We start from the raw sequence: 23,750 nt of genomic DNA, 5'->3' as shown, positions 1-23,750 counted from the left end.
ATCAAATTGTTTAAACATATCAAATAGTACATCAACATTTTGAATGAACTTTTTAGTTTAATAAGTTATAATAATAATTTTTTTTACAAATGTTATCCATTCAATTGGCATGTTAGTAAGCATTTTGATCATGTATTAAGGTACTGTCTTTTTAAGAAAGTATACAAGTTTAACATGGAGGGTAGGTGTTTGTATTTTAAATATGATTTGTAATATAAAAGCAGTAAGGGTAGAATATTTGAACAACTCTGAAGAAGCCTTTGGTTATTTTGGTGAAAGCGCTTAGTTGTTTGATCTGAAAATAAACAGTCCACTTTACTGGTTTTGGTACGTGTGTTTGTTATTTTAAACATTTATGCATATCTATCCATCACATACACAGGCTGGACTTTGGAAAACACTTATTGATACTTACAAACAGCTTGGACAATCCTCACCCATGCATGTTGGACTCACTGGTCCAAGAGCTCCTTCTTCCTATGCTTCAAGTCAGCAAAGTGGTGCTGGACCTGCTCACTAGTCTGAGGGATGGCAGTGCCACTGGTGAGATAAGGTGCAAGATGGTCCCCTGCCTCCACTTTGTATTGGGAGCAGTCTCGCTTCATGGTCTTGTACTAGGAGTCCAACCATGAACCTGGACACCTTAATGCCCCAGCGCTGCACCCAAAAGCACACACCTTCACCAACACCAGCCATAGTGCCTGCATTGATGAACTACAACTGGTTATGGGCTGTATTCCCATCTGCGAGGTTTAAATAGGGCTGATTTCCTGCACTTTGCCATGATTGGATGGCTTTGAGTATGCTGAGATAAGCTAAGTGACAGGCAAACCTGCTTAGCACAGATAAGCATTGCTTAAAGGGGTAGATGCTAAGCACTGCTTACCAGTGCAGAAATCCAGTTAGCTATGTTAATTCTTGCTAAGCATACAAATTTAAGCAATGCTTACTCTGGCTAAGCATAACTGAGCACAATTTAGCATTGTTCAGTTTTCATTTTATGGACTATTAGGATTGTGGGGTTGATTCCTTCTTAATGGCATCTTATGATATGTATGTTTCCCTTCCATAACACCCCCCTATGTGCTGTCATTACAGTATATTAATTTGTGGCTATACTGTATGGGACACTTGTGTTTATATTGGGGTTTCACATCTGTACTACACTGACACTTCACATTTGGACCTGCTACACTACCCTGGTTAACAAATATATATTATTCACTACCTATTTATAAAAAAATACTTTTAGTGCTGTTTTCACATGCAACAATGAATGGATTGCATTGGGATTCAAACCACAAATGCCTATATACTAAATAAATGCTTTAACCACTATGCTATTTCACTTTTACTGTTTGGGCTGTATGTTTCTATTTAGCTCCTTCAGATGTTTCAGCTATGCTATACACAGCTGTGTAACACACACACCCACTTAGCTACATTTAAACTTTATTGGGGATGGAAAAAAAAGAAGAATTAAACGTGTTTTATTTTTATTTACTGTAGGGGTATGCACATTGCTTTCTGCATCTTAGAGCAGGACATCTGGACAACTACATCATACATGGGGAAATTGGTTTAAATGTTCCTCTCCGGAACATGCTTCTTTATTTGGTATGCCAGCATGTACACTCTGGACATTATCTGTGCTGGACCATTGTGGGGGCCTGTGTTTTTGTGCGGTTTGACTGTATTATGTCCATGGACACTGTTATATTATGTTAACAGTGTCTGTGGATACTGTTAGGTGCTTTAAAATTGCTAATGCTGGAGTACAAAGGGCATGTGTATTTTGTGAACAATGCTCAGACATGCCCCCTACCCTCATACACAGATCATCACCATGTAGAGAATATGGCAGTGTGCCTTCATTAATATGCAAGGTGCACTACTGTTCTATACAGGCACAGTCTGCTTCATGCAGGAATAACACTATTCCTGCATAGAGTTTCATAAATCCTGGAGTTCAACTTACATATAAAACATCCACCTCCCCAGTTGTGTGACAGATACATGAACCTAAGTGTTATTTACATTGTGGAGTAGAATTCATAAACTGTGTGCTAAAACAATAGCTTAATCTTACACAATGGCTCTTTGGATTTTTTTGATTTAAAACATGGTTTTAAGCAAAGCTATAGTGTGATAATCTCACTTACCTTAGTGATGCATAATGGGTATTCCTGCATACTAATTAACATACATGTTATTGTAAAAAATACAGGCTTGTAAACAGAATCAGATGCATTTCATTTTATAAAACAGAAAAAGTAATCAACATACCTCTCTCCCTCAATGTACCTCAAGGCTGTGCATCTACTTCGTGCACAGAGCTCGGTTCCTGGTTTGATCTTCATCTCCTGGAAACAGAAAAGAGAAATTATGAATGATGTATTCCTCAAATAACAGTGATATACATTGCTCAGAATAGTTTCTAGATAATCTATTCATGAAAAATGTTAGATAATCATCATACACATTTTTCAGTGTTATATATAGGTTTTAACATATTTGAAAACAGAATGGAGGACATGAAATTCCAACATGAAACTACATTGTACATCCAAACTACAGCATTGAGAGCTACCTACCTAATTAATCTTGACTGAAAATGCATGTTCTGATTCCAGTGAAAAGAGGACATCAACTGTATGGGGGATGGGCTACTAATATGGATCCTGGATTAGTATTAGGATTTCAAAATAAGAACATATGCTAGTTATGTAGGTAAAGAGCATGAAAAACTTCATTCATGTCAGCACTGTGTTCAGAAACATTAACAGCAATGGAAAACATACATTTATCAGGCAGTAGAACAGTGTCATGTACCATAAAGCTTCTGTTAACAGAAAGTACATGTTGCTGTGAATGAGCGACACAGTAAGGTATGCATGAGGGCTTGGCAAAGTGCACAGTGCACATCACTAAGTGGATACATACATGTTACCTGTTCTGCATTTCAGCTGTTAGTCTGCCCATCCCACTCCCTCAAAAGATAAGGATGATGGTGTTCTTGAATTGAATGTGATAATTAATGATGAAACAGAAGTTGTTAGCACTTTTAGAAAGTGTACAATATTAACAAAAGCATTGGTCAGACAAATAACAGTCCATAGCAAGCTTTACTGACCCTGCTGTCAAAAAGCTAATGTTAATGGACCATTACAGATTATCAATATGTTTGTAGGAATTCAATGGATAACTGAGTTATTCACAAGCATGGTCAAAATATATGGTAATACAAATCATTAGAATATGCTTCTCTAAAGAAATTCTATGGGTGAATTAAACCAAGATGATAGTTTCAGATATGAATCCCCTATGTGGCTTGGAATCCACAATATGCCAAAATGTAGGCATGCTGGCCTGTTTCCTTACAAGTTAAACTCCTGCCAGCAGGTTCTCTTATTAAACAAACTGGTACTTCTCTATAAACTCTTTTGTTAGAAAGCTGATATTAGCAGAGCGTTACAGATTACAAGCATATTAGTAGGAATTCAATGGCTAACTCTGTTTCTCATAGCCATGCACAATGTAAACATTAATCCCCGGGATTCATGAAGCTTGTGCCAGGCGCAGGTGTAGTGTAGGCGGTATAATGCCAAATATGGCCACCGAGCGATTCAGGTACGAACCAATTCCACGTGCACTACCAGCGTACGCCTGATCTGCGCAGCCCTCAGCTTAGGTATGCTAATCACCCCATGCACAGTGCCGCACCATGCAAATAAAGGTACATAGCGATACATGAAGTGGTGCAGGTGTAGCGTAAGCCCACAGAAATGTAAACCAAAAAACACGGTTTACATTTTTCCAAACAGAACATCGGAGCTATGAAAGCGGACCAGACTCATATATTACGAAGTTAACATATGCCAATGGCTAAATATACAGCCAATTACATAAGAAAAGATGCAGAATACCTAAAAAACAACATTTAATGTAATGTCTACAGTAACGCAAAGTACAACCACAGGGCATGTGTGCGCAAATGGGAACACAAAGAAAATATATACAAATGTCATAAAATCGCAATGTAATACAAATCAGGATTTCACCATAATACTCAATGGTATGCATGGTACACCACAACCAAGCTGCAAGGGTTGCTAAGGGTCTGTGACAGTGTTCGGCGTAGTAACTATGAATTAGTAGTCAATGCCATGCAAATGAGGCAGGTAATACTGAATCACAAACGTCCCGCCGGATTGAGGATGTACCATACGGCGCGACACTACAACACCGAGGAGTGGCTCAGAGGTATACATGACATCAGCATGGGGTGTGCCGCCGTAGCTGTACGCACATTGGAGCAATGCAAATCTGGCCTGGCCATTGCTAAGCAAAGCCACAGGACAGGGGTGGGGAGGTAGGTATAGCATTGTTTAGCTGAGAGCACATATGGTTGCCGAAAGCGCATGTGTACGGGTATGAAAATGTGCCCGAAACCCAGTAAGCAGATGCACACGCCGCACACCAGAGCACAAACAGGAAGGTCAGGGGAAGAAAATAAAGAAATGCCGCAGTAGGGTAATTGGAGTACAACTGAGCAATTAACACCTATTAACTCACAGTGGGCAATCAACGGCAGCTGACAAGTCTGCTCGCAGAAACCTGCAAAACAGGATAGGTGAGGTGTCGGATTGCAAAGAAAGGAGAACTATCATAGCAGAGCAAAGCAAACCTGCAGTAGACCAGCAATAGAACACATTACGCAAGATAAGCCAGGTCTAGGAAAGTACAAATGAAAGCAGGCTGCTGGATGCATGCCAGAAAATGGTAGGTGAAACGTGAAGAAATGTAAAGGGAAGGGCAAGAGGTAATCCAAGGCAGCCAAATGTAATTCAACACCAAAGGCACCACAATAATAGTTCCTGTCACTTCCACCATGTGGCACACTACCCGGAGGTACTGGGTACGATAGACTGCATGCACATACATATCAAATCAGCACCCGGTGAGCATGGTAGGTGCTACATAAACCACAAGGGATTCCAATCCATCAACTGCCAGGTCATGTGCAATGCCCAGGGCATTATCATGGATGTGTGTGCTGGCAGCCCTGGAAGCTACCATGACTCCCATATCTGGCATGCCTCACAGCTGTATCAGGTATTTTCAGGGGGGACATCCCACATGGCCACCTTGTAGGGGATGCTGGCTATGCACTGGAGCCATGGATGATGACTCCCATCAGAAATGCACACACAGCCATGCAAGAACGCCATAATGAGGCACACGCACAAACCAGAATTATCATAGTGCGTGTGTTCAGGATGCTGAAATCATGGTTCCATTGCTTGGACATATCCGGTGGAGCCTTGCAGTACTCTCCAGGCATGTGTGCCCACATCTTCATAGTATGTGCCATGCTACATAATATGATCCTGTGGAAACAGCTGCAGCAAGGACAAAATGGTGAAAGCCCTCATAGCCCACCGCAATTGCCAAGGCCATCACAGGTGCAGAGGGATTCAGACCACGAACACCCTGTGCCAGCCCCAATAGGCAGATGGAGGCATGTCCAATATGCCTATGCCTTGGCAAAGAGGTAACATATAGCACATACTCTGACAGTGTAGGCCCCTATGGACTGACACACCTCTCCACCTGCACACACAGTAAAATGGATGGCACACACACACAACCACCTGTAAATTGTAATGTATAGGTGGGCTACTGTGTGAATCCTACATAGGCAGCCCTCAACCATTGTACACACAACAGCTATTGAAACAAGGAATGTCAACACCTGAACAGTACACGCACCTATCAGCATATGTTGGTACTGTGTGTATAGGTTCCCAGGTACATCGGTAGGTACACGCCCGATTGTCAGAGGTCATACATCAATGGAGGCAAACAGTGTCTGCTGTTGCCACAACATCGAGTAACCAACTGTCATTCAGTGGAGCAGAGGCAATTGCAGGATCCCATGTGTGTAATCACTGTTCCCCACACACTCTGCATGGATTCCCTCGTGTGTTAATGAGGGGCTCTACATAATGTAATCATGGATGTCATGTCAAGGCATGGGGTGTACCCATGACAGGTATTTGTCACCCCAGCATGCTCCACCTATGGTCATTTGAAGGTTCATAGGTTCATAGGTTCATACTAGGCTATCTGCCCTAGGGCATTTATAAGCCTAGCCAGAGTTGTGTGGCTTTCACCACCCCTTAGGTTGAAGAATACTATACCGATTAGTTTACCGTGCCTCTGTCCAGCAGTGATACAGAGATGATCCCCGGGGTAAACCTACGATCTCCCATCCACTGGTCAAGATTCCTCTTGAACAGAGCCAGCAAGGTGCTCTGTCTCACATGGACCGGGATTCTGTTCCACAGCATAGGGAGTCTCTGGGTGATAAATCTGTCCCTCCAGCACATCCTATTTATATCTGTTTTGAGGTTTAAGTCTCTTGCTCTTGTGGCTCTGGTGGATTTGAATTTTTTTGAGGTGGAGCATGTCCATTAATTCCGGGTTGGACATGGCCTTGTATGTCAGGCACAGGTCACCTCTGAGCAGACAGTATGTGACTGAATAGAGCTGGAGTTTCTTCAGTCGGGCAGCATATGGCATATTTTTGAGCCCCTTTATCCTTTTGGTGAGGAATTTTTGGGGTCTTTCCAATTGCTGCAGGTGTCGGGTAAGATACATTCCGAATGGGGCATTGTACTCAATTATTAATTACAGGGGAACAATGACCTCCCTTGATCTGGATGTGAATCCCTTCATAATCAGGTGGGCAATGTAGAAGGTCCTCCTAACCACTTTGGCAATGTGAGTGTCAAAAGAAAGGTTACTGTCAACTTGGGTCCCCAGGTCCCAGATAACCTCTTCTGTGCTTAATGGATTGCCACCTATGTGGTAACTTGGGGTTACCTTGTTTTTACCAAAGGGTATGACTATACATTTTTTGGCGTTTAGCTTAAGGCCATGGCTCTGGCACCAGTTATCCGTTTCTATGAGACCTCTCTGAAGGATATCTGTGTCTGATGGATTTTCAACTATGGCGCCCAGTTTGCAGTCATCTGCAAACTTTGTCAGCCACAATCCTCCTATGTTTGCCTGCACTTCTGAAAAGTAGATGCCGAACAAGATGGGACCCAGGACTGGATCCTGGGTTGGGAGGGTGGCCCAATGGTTATGGTGTTTGCCTTACAAGCAAAAGGTGCAGGGTTTGAGTCTCACAAGGGATAATTAGGCTTAAAATGGCTCGCAAGGGTAGTTAGCCTAGTACTAATCTATGACACCGCTTGTGACTGGCTTGGAGTCTGACATGGCACCAACAACTCTAACCCTGTGGGTTCTGTCCTTGAGCCGGTTTGCAACCCATCTTGTGACATATGGGTTTACATTTAAGCTGGTGAGCTTTTCTATGATACCCGAGTGGGGTATTGTGTCGAAAGCTTTTGCAAGGTCAAGGTAGGCTGTGTGAACTGCCTTACCCTCATCAATGGCCTTGGTGACTGTTTCAAAAAAGTTGACCAAGTTCAAGAGGCATGATCTGCCCTTGACAAAGCCGAATTGGGTAGGATCCAATGTCTGTAGGTCCCCTATGTCTTTATTTATGAGTTCCATTATGCTCCTCTCCATAGCTTTGCAGACCAGGCTTGTTAAGCTTATGGGGCGGTAATTACCAGGGTCCGTAGAAGCACCGCCTTTGTGGAGTGGGACCACAGTTGTCGTACGCCACTCTTTGGAGTGCATATCCTGTGGTAAGGCTAAGATTAAACAGCAGCCTTATGTGTGGGTTTAGTTCCTCATTGAGTTCGTGTAGCACACAGCCAGGGACACCATCCGGCCCCATTGATGCTGTGTTTTTAGCTTTAGAGAGAGCAGCTCTCACCTGGGCATTTGAGATGATTGGGAGGCTACACTCTGCTGGGATAGATATTTCTCCTTTTGGGGGGAGGGAGGGGAGAAATTTTCACTGAACCTGTCTGCCAGTATGTTTGCAATGTCTGTGGGTTCAGTGATTTTTGTATCATTTTGGACTAATTCTGAGCATATCTGGGAGTTACCACCCTGATTTCTAACATAGCTAAAGAAGGCCTTATGATTGTCTTTTGAGTCCTTGGCGATTTTTCTCTCAAAGTTGGCCTTGGATGATTTTATGAGTGATCGTAGTTTTTTACTAGTATTGATCAGAGATGTCTTCCCTTTTAGGGATTTTGCTCTATCTTGAAGTAGCTTTCTCCTCTTATTGTAAAGTTTGTTTATGGCTGGGGTCCACCAGATTGGGCGCTTGCCTTTGGTGGAAAGGGTTCTGATTTTATTTGGGATTGCTTGATCCATGCAATCCTGGAGGTGCTCGTAGAAAGCATTTGTAAGGGATTCAGCAGCGTGGGTTGTGGTTTCCAATGGCTCAGCAGCCTTGAAGGATACCACACCAGTCTTAAGAAGTGTGAAGTTGGCTTTTGAGAAGTTCTTCACTGTGGTCTTTTTTGTTGGGGGGTGGGGGCGGGATGTGGATCTCCAGTAAGATTAGTTTATGGTCTGATCTCACCAATGAGGGATATACTTCCAGTGTGGAGCATTTTGTCCCCATGTTTGTGATGATCAGGTCTAGTATATTTTCACCTCTTGTGGGAATGGTGACAAGTTGTTCCATAGCATTTGAGTTTATGAACTCCAGGAACCTTTGGGCTAGGGTATTGGGGCTTGAGTAATGTTCCCAGTCTATGTTTGGGTAGTTGAAGTCACCCAATATGATGGTGTTTGCAGAGACATTTATACTCTCCAGTGTCTTCAGGAAGGCTGTGTGGGGTTCCTGAGTTTGAGAGGGTGGCCTGTAACATGCTACAAACTGTAGAGCAGTTTTTCCTATGGTTAATTGCACCTGAATGGTCTCTGATGCTTCGTGAGTTGCCACCAGCCTGGAGGTGTGGGTATCCTTGATGAATATGGATACACCCCCTCCTTTTGTGGTACGGTCCGGGTTTTGGGGCTGGAACGCATGATATGAGGTAAAACCTGATAGTGCCGGGGTGCTCTCAGGAGCCTTGAACCAGGTTTCAGTCACAGCACAGACATCGATGTTCTCCATACTGAGGAGGGATTTGAGGGCATGCATCTTGAGATTTAGACTTCTGGCATTGAGCAGCATTACCCTTAGTTTTTTTCATTATTGTTTTCTAGGGCGGTGGGTTTAGAATTTGAGCCTTGTCTAAAAAAGGCACTATGGGGGTAGCAAGAGCCTTTGCCAATATCCGGAAACCCAGGGGTGACAGGTGCAAGCCGTCCCTTGTGAAGCAACGTGGCTTGTCAAGCATGTCATTCCAGGCAGACAGACATTGGATCCCCTTAGAATGACACCAGAAATTAAGCCGATTATTAAAACTGATAGTGTGTGGCTCACTGTGATACACATACCCAATGCTGGAGCACATCCATTGCACATCACATGGACATACCATTAATAGGACTCATCCATATGTAAACTAACTGAATTACCCATGTGATTGCAGTATGGAGTAACAGCCGTAGTATAGTCCACATACAAAATGCCATAACACGTGTACAAATCCCGGATGCCCAAGTGGTAAATGCAGTGACCGTCGTGCATGTTCCCGGTCCCACATCCTGCAAGGGATGTAACGTAGTCCCGAAGGCACGAATAATGCATGTCGGATGCAGGTCAGCAGATCATGTTTAGCACACATTAGTGGGAATATGTGTTGCCCAGTGCTGGTAAGCATTGTTTAAATATGACTATACGTATATTCGCGAAAAATGGCTAAGCTTCTCTGAATATCACGCAGATCACGGTCAATGACGTCCAGGACAGGTGAAACCAACATTATTCACTGCTGTACTAATAGTGCCTGCTCTGAAGGGTAAAACGACTACTGCCAGGAGTAGAACATGCAATCATGTACACAATCACCTAACACTATGGTAGCCAAGATGTACTTACGGCAGGTGTGTAATGTGACAGGTTCAAACACAAACGTGCGGAGTCCAGGAAACAGTATACACCGACAAGTACACAATGAAAGGTGTATTCTGCCTGTCACTCTCTCTGTCAGATATATATATATATATATATATATGTATATATATATATATATATATATATATATATATATATATATATATATATATATATATATATATACATACATATATAATACAGATAGAAAGGGTGATAGAGAGATATATGTTGATATATACGGAGTCACCGATATCTGCAAATATATAGATAGGTCAACAACATGTACACAACCATGGAGGTACAAATAAATAGTATACTGCCAACTATGGAATGTGTCACATACCGACATGCATAACCACGAGGCTGAAAGACCGAAAGAACACAGTACCAGAACACTAGAACCGCAAGTAATATTATCACGATATGAAGGGACATTTAGTTACCGCTGCCGGTGTTGCGGTCCACGTAGGTACTGTGTTCAACTGTGTTTGTGATTGCCATAGTCTGTGTATGTGTGTGTTGAGGGTGCCGTGTGCATTTCTGTGTGACTGTAATGTGTGTGTGTGTGTGTGTGTCTGCATCGTGTGTCTGTTAGTGCTAACTCAGAGGTAGATCATTACGGTAGGTGTGGTTATAGCTAGCCGTAGGCATACGGTTACCACCTGTCCCACATTAGGAGGGACAGCCCCTCCCTGGGCAGTTGTGTCCTGACATAAAACATTAAAAATGGCAAATGTCCGAGATTGTAGGACATAATTTTGTCCCATATATTATGTAACAGTTGCATTAAATAGTTATGCCTGTATTTACGAAACGTAAATGATACATGAAATATGATAAGTAGCCAAAGTCCTACAAGAATAAGTATGTATTCAGGATAAAAGTATGTGCTATCCTGTGTACTGACCATGGGTATGTGTTGGCCTGTAAACACCAATGTGTGTCCCGCAAATGTCCCACTATGGCCATTTGAAAAGGTGGCAACCCATGCCAAAGAGGTTCAGTTACCAACACAACTGCAAGAAGTGCAAATATCCGGGACAGAAATACACGGGACAGTTGTCATTTAGTAACATTCCTTTACATATCGCTGTATTTCCGGAGGTATGGAAGTATCAGCCTCACCTGCATACTATATAGAAACCAATTAATAACGGCCCACTGTTTATGCCCGTAACAAAAGTCTACTAACTGATAGGTCTTTAATTAGGGAAGGAGCCCACACACATATATGGAATATGTAGAAATGCAAGTCCCACAAACCTGTATATGCTACGTACACCCACCTACATCCCCCACACACGAAACTATAGCAATACAGACTGTAATAACAGCACAAACATCCACTCACTCAATTACATCTGCGGAAGCATTAACATACCTTGTGAGAGACACATTTTTAAAGGAGCCATGTGAAATCGTAGCCATTGTATAATGGAACAGATGGCGATGCTACAGGTTTTATTTGCAATAGTCCCTTATCAGACGGTTGAGATGACAGGTACACTCACATGTAGAACCACATACTCTAGCCGTCACACACAATCCACGGGGGACATGAATCCAAAATATCCATGTCTCTACACATAGCAGTTGCAATTACACACAACAAAACACATACAGGCCGTCTCCCCAAAGGTAGGGCAAATGGGCAACGCCCAAGTGGAGAATTCAATTATGCCCCACTGTTGCCACGTAATTGGTGAATGGAGTAGCTGCACAGCTGATGTGCATGTAATAATCTACTCAGGAACACCAATTGGCGGCAGGATACCACATGTTACAGGTATCGACCTATATAAGGATGGCTTGCCAGACATTCAAACCATATGCTCATGCCATAGAACTGTTTAAACAGTGTAAGAGAGATAGTTACGAAAGTTCAGAATGCTAACAAGGTATGTAGAACACTCGGTATGTTAGTGTATGTATAGCCTGTTTTGTATTTAATTAAAAGTGTCCGCAATGCATAAAGTGGGAAAAGGTATTATGTAGTGATGTCTTGCTGAGCATAGTAACGCTTGTAGAAATTGTGTGTCCTGCAGTGGGCCACAAGGTAAGCACCACAGACACCGCAAGGGATGCTACATGAGGGCTTTAAACAGAACAATTCCATACCACCCGCCGTCAGTGGTAGGGTATGTCCAACAAGTACGTGCCATAGCAGGGGATAGTATATGTTGATATACTGTCACAGTAGGCATGTGTATGGGCATATAACGACAATGACATGCCTAAGGTGGTCCTGCTGTGCAAGTATGCTTTGCATTATGGGATAATATGTAAAATATGTGTAATGTACAGTATTGTAGGTAGATATGTCAGATATTCTATGCAGCATAACAGTCATATCATGCATACCAAAGGTATCGTCTATTGACATGTACAATATACAATAACAGGATACATATGGCTTGTAGTCACGGGACACTGTAACAGCATGATAACTAATTGAAATGGAACAGCTACTCAAATAACCATGCACAAAGGACATGTAATAGCTTCACAGGTTCATAGTGGGGTACTATGCTGTCTGGCAAGTCTATGTGTAAGCCCAACTACAGTGTTTACATCAGCGGCACCTCTCTAGGGTAGTGTCCTGTCTGTGAACAGCAGAGCCATGTGTTACCTGCACCTCTGCACAGTACAGCCACTGCAGTGATCCCTGGCATACATGTGTGTCTCCCATCCACCAAGTGAGGTATCACATGAACAGTGCTACTGAGTGTCCCTGTATGATGTACATAGGAATCTTGTTCCAAAGCATGGTGAGTGTCTGGTTTGGGAATGTAACCCTCAAGCACATCCCACTCATCGTTGCATGTGTGCGCATATCCATGAGCATGTCGCTCTCAGTGGCTTTTGCTTATGTCACTTATGTGGAGTCCATCCATAAATATTGTTGTGGACATGGGCCCTGTATGTTCAGCAGAGGTCACCTCTGAGTATGCAGTATGCAAATGTGTACAGTCGTGGTGTCCGTAGTTCTGCCGCATACGTCAACTTTCAGAGCTCAATAATCTTCATGGCATGTTAATGTTGTGGTATGTAAAGCTATAGCTGTTCTCTAAGGTACACCCTAAACAGGGTGTTGTACCCTTGAATGCGTGTATACGTCAGGAGTTCAGAGGTACAATGGGTGCCTATGTTCCAGCTACAAACCCAGTACAGATAAGGGTGGCCACGTAGAAGGATATCCACGCCACACTGGCAATATAGTCATCAAAGGAGTGGGTGCTGCATACGTGTGTACTACAATCACGTACAATGTGACATGTATGTAGGGGACTACCACCTAAGTGATAGTCAGTGGGTGATTGGTGTAATGCAAAGGGGATGTTCATGCACCTTGTGTCATGCAGCTTGAGGCCATGATATTGATATCAGGTATCAGTCACAGTGACACCCTTATGGAGGGAGTCAGTATCAGCTGGTGGATCAATCATGGTGATTTGCATGCAGTTGTCTGGAAAGCTAGTCAGGGAAAGTCCCTCTGTGCTAGCCTGTACCTCAGGGAAGCATGTACCGAACATGAGGGGCCCTATGACTGAGGACTGTGGTATGCCAAGTGTAACTGAAATACAGTAGGTACTATGGTATGCTATCCTCATTGTGTGGGTCCTGTCTGTGAGCCACTTTGCATAACATCCTTAGACATAGGGGTCGATGTGCAGGTGGATGTGTATGTTGTCAATATCAGAATGGAGAACGGTGCTGAAAGCCAATGAGAGGACAATGTAGGCTGTGTGGACCCCCTTACTGTCATCAACTACCCTGGTAACTGTATCAAAGGAGTCCACCAGGTGTAGGAGCCATGCTCTGGCCCTAACAAGTCCAATCTGGGTGGCATCAAAGGACTGGAGCCCACCAATGTCTCTGTGAATGACTTCCATGATGATGTGCCCCATAGCCTTGCAGAACAGTCCAGTCAGGCGTATAGGGCACTAGTCCCTCTGGTTCATTGTGGTGCCACCTGTGTGGAGTGTGATAACTGTTGCTGTGTGCCATTCAGGGGCCACTATGTCTGATACAAGGCTATTACTGAATCTGGTGGCCAAGTGGGGAGACATGTCGTTCAGAGGTTTGTGTAAATCACAGCCTGGGATGTTGGATGGTCACATGGAGTCAGTGTTCCAGGCCTTAGAGAGTACAGGTTAGTACTGTGTAGTTGTGACCGCAGGGACACTGCAATGTTCCTGCATGGATTGTGGCCCTGTACGGAGTGAGAGGGTGTAATGTTAGCATTGAACCCATCCACCAGGATGTTGCCAACATCACTTGGTTCTGTAATGTTCCTGAGTAACTGTCGTATGTCAGAGCAGATGTGGGTATTGCTATTGACTACTGACATACCTCCATAATGCCTTGTGGTACACCCTGGGATGTGTCACAGTAATGTTTACGTAGCTAGGTTCGGAGTATGTGATAAGGGTTCCTGTAGCCCTACTGTGGCTGACCAGTGAGCAACCCCACCCATGGGATTGTACTCCACTTTGCAACAGCATCCACCTTTTGTTGTACATTATGTCCATGGAACTGGACCCCCAGGGTGGCGTCCGTTATCTGGTGGGTACCATCATGGCTCTGTTTGGAATAGCATGAGCCATGCAGTAATTTAAGTGCTAATGAAGTGCACTGGAGTATGTTTCAGCATTTGTATGTGCATTGCCCATCTGCACGGGTGTCATGACGTTTACTACTGTTGTCATAAGACGTCTGTAGTAGGCGTTGTAGTATTCTTGTACTGTGTATGCCATGAAGGGTGAGGTGCCGGGATGTGGATAACAAGGGTATTAGCATATGTTCGGAACCACCACTGAGGGGATAACCCCAGGTGTAGACCACCAGTCACATGTTGGTAGTGTCCATGTCTAGGATATTCTTGGTCTTGGAGGTGGTGTGTATGGGTTGAGCCAGATGAGTGGAGGTTATGAATCCCGGACAGTGCTGTCCAGTACACCAAGAAATGAGGGCTGGTAACCGTGGGGTATGTTGTTGAATCCGTAGCATGTTACAATATGTATAGCAGTTCTGGCCACAGTTAGTTGCATGTGGATCACCTCTGATGCATTGTACTAAGTAACTAGCCAGGAGTTGTGTACAACATAGTGGAATATGGGAACACCTCAGCCATGGGTGTTCCGGTCCAGGTTACATGACTGAAAGGTGTGGTCTGCATATACATGACTGAAAGGTGTGGTCTGCGTATAACCTGTCAGTGCGGGGTGTGCTCTGTGGAGTCTAGAGGCAGGTCCCAGTCACTGCAGAGATACTGAAGTGGTCCATTATAAGGAGTGCCTTGCCTGCGTGCGTCAGAGATGAAGATGTCAAGCATCGAGTCACATGACCCCATGTTTTGCTTGCCTGTTCCCGTTCTGGTGGTGAATGTTATTGGAAACTGTGCAAGACAGGCAGTATAGGAGCAGCAAGAGCCTTACATGTTATCTGTACTCCCAGGGCTGACAGGTGCAGGTCATCTATGCCAAAGCATCATGTTTTGTTGACCATGTCAGTCAAAGTGGACAGATACTGGTTGCCTGTGGAATGACAGCAGAAGCATAGGCAATTGTTGAAGTGAAACAGTCAGTCGTTGTACAGTGGTATCAAGTCTGGATAAATGCATAATGCTCCCCAGGGCTTGGCCGATACCTTCAGGGCTACAAGACCGGTAAACTATTGCATGTCCCTGCACATGTAGTCTGTGAAGTTGCATCTCAGGGCAGTCACACTAACATGGAGAATGACAGTCAAATTGTACCTGGTGAGGTGTGGCATGGGTGCATAGGTTATGTGGCAGAACCAGTTACCCGACAGCTAGATGTAAGCGACTATCGCCTTGTGTAGCCTGCTGAGTGGGACATCAGTGTGACCGCCAACAGTCACCTATGACTGGTGTGTTGTGTATGTTATAACACCCTATCGGTTGTATGTGATGGGCACACATGAGTCTGTGGGCTATAAGTTATTGTTGTTGTGTTTGGTGATGGGGGCTGCCTTTGGTGCCTACACAGAGTATGGAGAGGTTCTGCAAAAGTTGTACTCATACTATGTGTGGCCTGTGATGGTGGAGATCTTGTGAGACTATGTGATGAGTGGGGTGTGTTGCAAATGTTATACGTCCCCACATGACTGTCAGGTTCAGTCTGGGTTGGTGAGAGCATTACCCCCAGCATGGCTACATATGTGCATCTCCCACAGGCTATAGTGTCGTATGTTGGGAGGTGAGAATTGACTGTGTACATGAGACAATTGCTCTATTTCCACATGTACACCATATTCATCATATAGACAGGCAATAGCACTGGTACGTGACAGTTGGACATGCCTGTATATTCAACCATGTCTCACAAGATATGTGAGTTACGTGTGTACAACAGTTGTTGTACTGTAAGCAAGCTGGAAATGTAAGGACAGACAGTGTACTTGAGAAAAATGGTTTGGAATGGGTGCTATATTAATTAGTAGCTCATGAAGTGCTCACAAGTTCTGAACAAGTGCTGAGCATGAAAATGCAATACAGATAGGGTGTTGGATAATATCAACCAACAAGTGGTGACGACAGTCATAACTGGAGACACTGCACTATTACCCGGCTGAGTATGGTCTGCAAGTCCATGAACCTTTATCAACGTAGATGTTAGCAGTACAGACGTAGATGACAGTACAGATGTTTGACTACATGTACCTTCGTATGTCACAGGAGTGTTCTCCCAGTGGCCTGTTGACAGAATCAACACTACAAAATGTGTCAGAGTGACATGTGCATATCACACCAGTGGCAGCTACAGTAAAACAGGGTTAATGTGTTGTACTCCCCCCTCATTGCAGCCCATACCGCACAGACAAATGTGAGGCATCTGTGTATGTAAGGATGTGAATGGCCATGACCTATGAGCAATAGCTGTCTCAGTGTTGTGGACAACATACAGAATGGGCTTTGTGGGTGAGGTGTGTGACATATGTGCACAATCTGACAGATGATATTAGCATTGTCACCGCTAGGTGAATATCCCTGTACCCATTAACTACCACGTAGGCTGCGGAAAACATTATGGACACTGTGTAAGGGATGGTGCTGTGCAGTTCACCTCCCTGAGTTGGTGACATCTCCAGACCTATTAGGTAGTCATACGAGGCACCCATGTCATGACAGGGTGCCATCCATGAGCATGGAGATCATTGGACAGGCATACTCAGCACTCGGGTGACCAATATTGGATCACATATCACCTTTAAGGGGTATTGGCCATGCGTGGATGGGCGATACCAGCCTTCACAATCCTCACCTCCACTATGCAGCATGCTGGCTACCTTGCATAAAGACATGTGCTACACTATGATGTTGGACATGCTGCACATACATATCCTGATCTAAAAGACATATGTCATGGACAGCCACCGTCCTACTACTAGGATCGCCACATGCTGGACAGATCCCTGTGCCATATATGTGACATACTCCCGCCATACCATGCAACCCTGTCCATCAAAGCTGCATATGTCATCTCTGTCATACATGGTGTGATGACCGCATGGTAGATGTATTATCAACTTTCTGGATTAGTAATGTAGCACTGATGCACCTCACGGTGGCAAAATGGCTGTCGGATACAGCTAGGAAACCTTGCCCGTACATGCTATAGTTGATAACCATCCCTGCGAATGACGTCCGGGTAGCCATTGTCCCATGTCTATCACATGTGCAACATAGGGGATCCGTGGCAGGATGTTGAACTGCTGTACAGTGCCATGTAGATGTATATGGCAAAACACATGCATGTAAAGGTTTCCATGCGTATGTGTGTATTGTCACTGCTCAAGTCCATTAAGGCAGTGTATGTGTCGATATGTGACATATACACAGCATCAAGGTCAACAACAGCATTACTGTGGACACATCCAGGCATGTGCTGATAGGTAAGAACACCAATGCAGGCAAACAGACATGCCCACATCAAGACAGCATTCACATGGAGTATGAACAATGTAATGAGGTGACACACATATATGGTGATGATATCCAATGCATAACGGGTGTTACATGTGTGTGACACAAACATGTCAGTCATGTCAGTGTCATTATGATTTGCAAAGATAACTGTGCAGATGTACTAGATTTAATACAAATGTATGTGCAGCAGTATCTCTGTACATCTCTGTGATACTGTGACCTGTCACCATCATTATGTCTTACAGATAATGCCTCGTTCACACCTGCCAGCGTACAGACGCCAGGAGAATGATGTCCTCATCCTGTACCTCCAGGAGAACTACGAGGTGTTGTTCAGCCTTGTGCCACAGCATGCCTAGCAGCGTGATAACCTGTGGCAGGACCTTTTCAGGAGGGTTAATGATGTGGGTGGCCATAACCGCACCTACCAGCAGGTGCGCAGACACTGCACGGACTTGATACGACATGTGAAACAGCGTGCCACTGCAATAACCAGGGAACAAGGTGGAATAGGTGGTGGGCCACCAACCCCGCCCCCGCTCACACCCATTGAGGAGCTACTGTCCAGTTTGGGGACACCCTCAGAACAGCATCCACAAACACTTGCTGCCATCGTGGAGGTGGGTGTCTCCCAACCAATGAGCCTGGAGTTGCCTGGTAAGTCAGTACTGCACATATGACTATTATATCCCATTTAGTTGCATGTTTCACTGTACATTATGTAATGTAACATCATATGCAAGGTATGTTTGCACACATGCTGCATACTACAGTTTGCTACCCTGTGTATGCACACATGTGCATACTATATGCTATTGTACAGGCGAATGTGTTAACATGCACAATGCACCCTGTGGCTGTCGTACAGTCATGGATAATGTTCAAACTGCTGTGTCACCCCTATGCAGGTACCTCTGGCGTGCCGCACACACATCAGTTCGTTGCAGTGAGACTGTCATCAGTATTAGGCATGTTAAAGCATAGATCTATTCGCCTTGTGGCCAGTTAACACTTGTACACTTGATGTTTGGTCCAGTCACGATATACAGGTTGCATCTCCCATCATTCACACTGGCTACCCATGTGCAATATATACAGATGAAATGATACATCGGCATGAAACCACAGTATCTGTCATTGTTACATGTGTGGACAGCTGTGCATACAACTGTGGAGGTGTTGTACAATGTAGGCATATGTACTATACATTGGAACAACACATGTGTGGTATGCAAACAGTACCACACTGTGAGCTGGGATATGGGTAGCCCACAGGAGTCACCATTGTGTTATATGCCCCTGCAATGGGTGCACACATTGTGATGTGCCATCTGACATGTCCCAGACACGTAGTGTTCTGGCTGCAATATTGTCACACTATCCCATAACACATATCCCGAATACCAAACATACAACCTGTTGTCAGCATAGCCCTGTGGATGGTGACATATCTGACATCTATGGGTGTATGTCATAGGGGATAACACAGACATGTGAGATAGACGGCCATCACAAACATTTGGCCAACACATGTTCACACATGGCCATGGGGGATGTCCAGATGGTCCAATTATAGCCTTAGTTGACTGATTATGCAGTTGATGTGGTACACTGGACATCCTAAAAGCCTGTGCACAGCTAGTGGAGGTGTCACTTAAGTCTACCATATAAGATGTGTTAAACATCACGACTGTGTCATAGCATGACCTTAGTCACCTGTACAGCTTCCACAGACATTGACACCACATCAGGCCACAGATACTGTACATTTCCCTTGCTGCTGTAGGACATCACCGTTAGCTGTGCACCTCATGTGTGTGGCACATCAATGTCATGTGTGACATGGTGAATTGATAAGTCTGCCATGTGTGGACATGGTTGCCAGGCAGCTAAGACTCTGTAGTAGTTGTGCAGGGGTGTCATCTGTAGGTCTTCCAGTGACCTGTCACATGACACAGCATGGCTTGGTGTGTATACACCTCAGCATCATGGGTCACAATCCACAGTTATGTCATGGGTATGCATGCAGTTATGGTTATGCAGTGTGTGCATATTACACACTGTATAGCAATATAGACGCCTCATGATGCCATGCAATGGCACAGTGTCTGTACTTCACACTGTATAGCAATGTAGACGGCTCACACTACCCTTCCATGCTCATGCACATTTGCTAAACATGCACTCTATCTGTAGGGCATACAGACAACACTGCAATGTGATGCCCATTACAACACTGTACATGTGTCAGGACACCATTGTGTCAGACATGTATGCATGTTAATGCACACGTCAGCAGATTACATGTCAAGGTCACTTCAGCCATGTGTACTGTTAACCTGTTCTGGTCCACATGGTGTATCACGGGGATGCATGCTTACTACCATGATTGTGTGAACTGCATGGCTACAGATATGGCACCTGCTTGCTGTTGTGTCCAACCCAGGGAGGTATGCTAATTAACACTATTAATGTCTGAGCTGCATGCCATCTGCTGTATCACATGCATGCTGCATGCCGTCTGTCAAATCGCATGCATGGTGTGTGTGTGTGTGTGTGTCTGTGTATGTGTGTCTGTATGTGTGTGTCTGTGTGTGTGTCTGTGCGTGTCTGTGTGTGTGTCTGTGTGTGTGTGTCTGTCTGTGTGTGTGTGTGTGTGTGTGTGTGTGTGTGTGTGTGTGTGTGTGTCTATGTGTGTGTGCGTCTATTGTAATTTAGAATCTTTCTTTGCATTCACAGGTGATATAGGTGCGTTACCCTCCTGCGGTCCATCTGATGTCCCCACAGATACTAGCAGTGATGAACATATGCATGAGGTACAGGCAGGGTTGTCAGAGGCTGAATCTGTGCCAATGGTTGCCATCCCAGCTATGTCCCCCTCTTCCCCGCACGCAGTTCTGCTGCCAACACATACCACATCACCAGTGGCCATAGAGGAAGGACAGTCAGCATATTTTAGCATGGAACAGGAATGTGTGGTGGCTACAGAAGTTGTGTCTCCATACCATGGTGTCAGTGTAATGACTGCAGATGTGCCACACAGGCATGTGGCCAGTGCTGCTCGTAGGAGGACCTCTGGCAGACATGCACCTGCAGGACAGAGCGCAGCAGCTGGTGTCACCAGGCGCATGTTCCAGACTGTAATGGCGGCACAGGCACGTGCTGAACGGCAGAACAGAGAAGGGCAGAGGCTGCAGAGGACTGCTATCCATACTCTAAAAGACAATATTCAGGCTTTGGCAAATGCTCAACAGCAGATTGCTGATGTTCTGGACAGGTGATTGGGTGACATGGTCAGAATCCTTGACCGTGGCTTGGAAATCCGCGAGCGTGAGTTGTCTGTGCTGGAACATCTGGTAGGAGTGAGGCGTAGGCCACGTGGATGTAGGCCAGCTACACCACCTAGTGCAGGTCAACATGAGCGTACCACCTCACATGCCCGCTCCCATAGTGACGGTAGAAGTAGCAGTGCAGCTGGTGCTGCCCTGTCCACACCAGGACACAGCAGGCCATGTGGACATGGCCCTGGATGTTCCCAGTGGGGACATGTTTCCAGTGGACATGTGTTGTTGGACAGTAGCCAATCTGTACCTCCACCTGGTAGTGCCCATGCAACCCCTGGCAGGCACAGGTCACATGGCCATGGCCAGACACAGTGAGCTGTACATCCTGGTCTGTACAATCTGGAGCTGTCAATAATACCCCTGTGTAGGCCTCAGAAAAGGCAGAACTGTGTGCACACATACACGCACAAGGCAAAAACATCTGTAGGGCACCGCAACACCCACATGCATAATGACCACACATGTCCAATCAGATCAACGGCCCTTACCCACACACATGACGTCATCCATTGGTGCAGCCTATGCCTCTGGCAAACATTAACACCCTGTGCATATGATGAAGCCTGTGCTGCATCCCTGTCATCCACACCATCGGTGCAGGGACATGCTCAAATGGTCTGATGCACAGGGTGAACAGAATAGTGAGAGAAGTGTATATTACATTAGTTGTGTACTGTTGACATGCACCAGACATACCATGTAGTACAGGTGTATCATGCATTGTTATATGTTCACAGTATGTGTCTTGGTGACAACAGTAACAGCATGTTGGTAATGATGCCCTGGTTCCCTCTTATGGTCTACTTGCATGTGCCAACAAGTAGCAATGTTTGCAGTTTCCCATGTATAAATGTGGAGTACTCACAGGCACGTATGGCAATATCAGCATGGTATATGTAGCCTCAACCTGACTGTTGGAAAGGCTAACATACCAAAGATGTCCATACATCTACTGATCCAGAAGCATGTGGGCTGTTTAATAGGCTACAGTGGCTAGAGACGTGACATCCATACAAGGTCACATCACAGGTATGTTAACATGGTGCGGGGGGTGTACACAGCGGTCCGGCCGATGATAAGGTTAGAGGACACTTGATAGCATGAGGCCTCACTGTGTAGCAGTAATACCCTGTCACATTACAGGAACATGCCCACACTCACGGGGTCAACAACACTATAACGCACACTTCATAGTGTTGAGGTGAGGACTCCTGCCTATGTGGTAATCACCCTCACAGTACTGTGCACCCACACAACGTGACACAGAGAATGAACATGTACAGGTAGCCAGTAAGGCTGAGACCGATGGCATCAACAGGGTAGTAGACTGCATCACCATGAGGGGTTAGGGATCCTGTCTGTTCTGTATGGTAGCATACACCCCCACTCCATACACCAGACAGCCATACATACATACACACACACACACACACACACACACACACACACACACACACACACACACACACTGTGGAGTCCACAAATGTCATTCACATACGGATAGCTGACATGTGAGTGATACACACACCACCCCTGCCTATGTCATGCTTTTTACACTGAAGTATGTACAGATCTCTACAACAGTGTACAGGGGTGTGTAACAATTGGGATGTATTCCCCACCATATGTGGCATATATGGTCACACAAGCAAACACACATGGCAGTACTGTGAATGGTACACCTGCTATATGATGATACGTCTGACAGACATGCAGCAGTATTGGCCGCATTATGTGTACCAACGCAACCTCCAGCAATTTTGCTGCTATATGCACTCGGGAGGAAGTAAGTGTTACAGGTGTCAAGTGACTTACAGTCAGTAACACCCGACCGCTGTGCAGGTTTTATGTCTTCACCGTCAAGTAACAGTAACATAGCGTACTGTTTGCACATGTAATGGTAGGATGGCGTGTGACACACCTGTGAGCCATCCCCGGCAAACATCCATCTGCAAAGGTGGATCACCACTTTATGTCACACATCCATCCATACTAGATGTACATCCTACCGTACTGTCAGTATTTCACCATATACAGGTGTCAATAATGGGGCTGCATTGCAAATGCATGTTGTAGTTAGGCACAGATGAATTGCATTCATCAGCTACTGGACATGCATGGTAGCTGCATGCACACAACTACATGTGCATGTGTGTTGGTCCTACATGCCTGTCATGTAGCCATGTTTGCATGCATTGCAATTGGTGGACCTGTGTGATGACGTACACAACACATGGACTGTTGTATGATATGATGGGTGTCATGGGTAACTAGTACAGAGAGAATGCGTCCTCAGTCAACATTGCTACCTCATGTACTGTTAGCATTCAACAGCCATGGACCTACCTTCCATTTGCATGCGTGTGATTGCTGCAGCCACTTGTCTGCACGGAGGACAGCAAAAGCTATGCTATGTACATATGTGTTTTGTGTGTGTGTGTGTGTGTGTGTGTGTGTGTGTGTGTGAGGTCCATGCACATATCCACTGCAATTACATGTATGTCATATCCAA

The sequence above is a fragment of the Protopterus annectens genome, chromosome 1.part1 (genome assembly GCF_019279795.1).
Source record: "Protopterus annectens isolate FY-2018-M chromosome 1.part1, PAN1.0, whole genome shotgun sequence".
Taxonomy (NCBI): Eukaryota; Metazoa; Chordata; order Ceratodontiformes; family Protopteridae; genus Protopterus; species Protopterus annectens.
The sequence above is the reverse complement of the archived record's forward strand: the minus strand, read 5'-3'. Positions refer to the sequence as shown.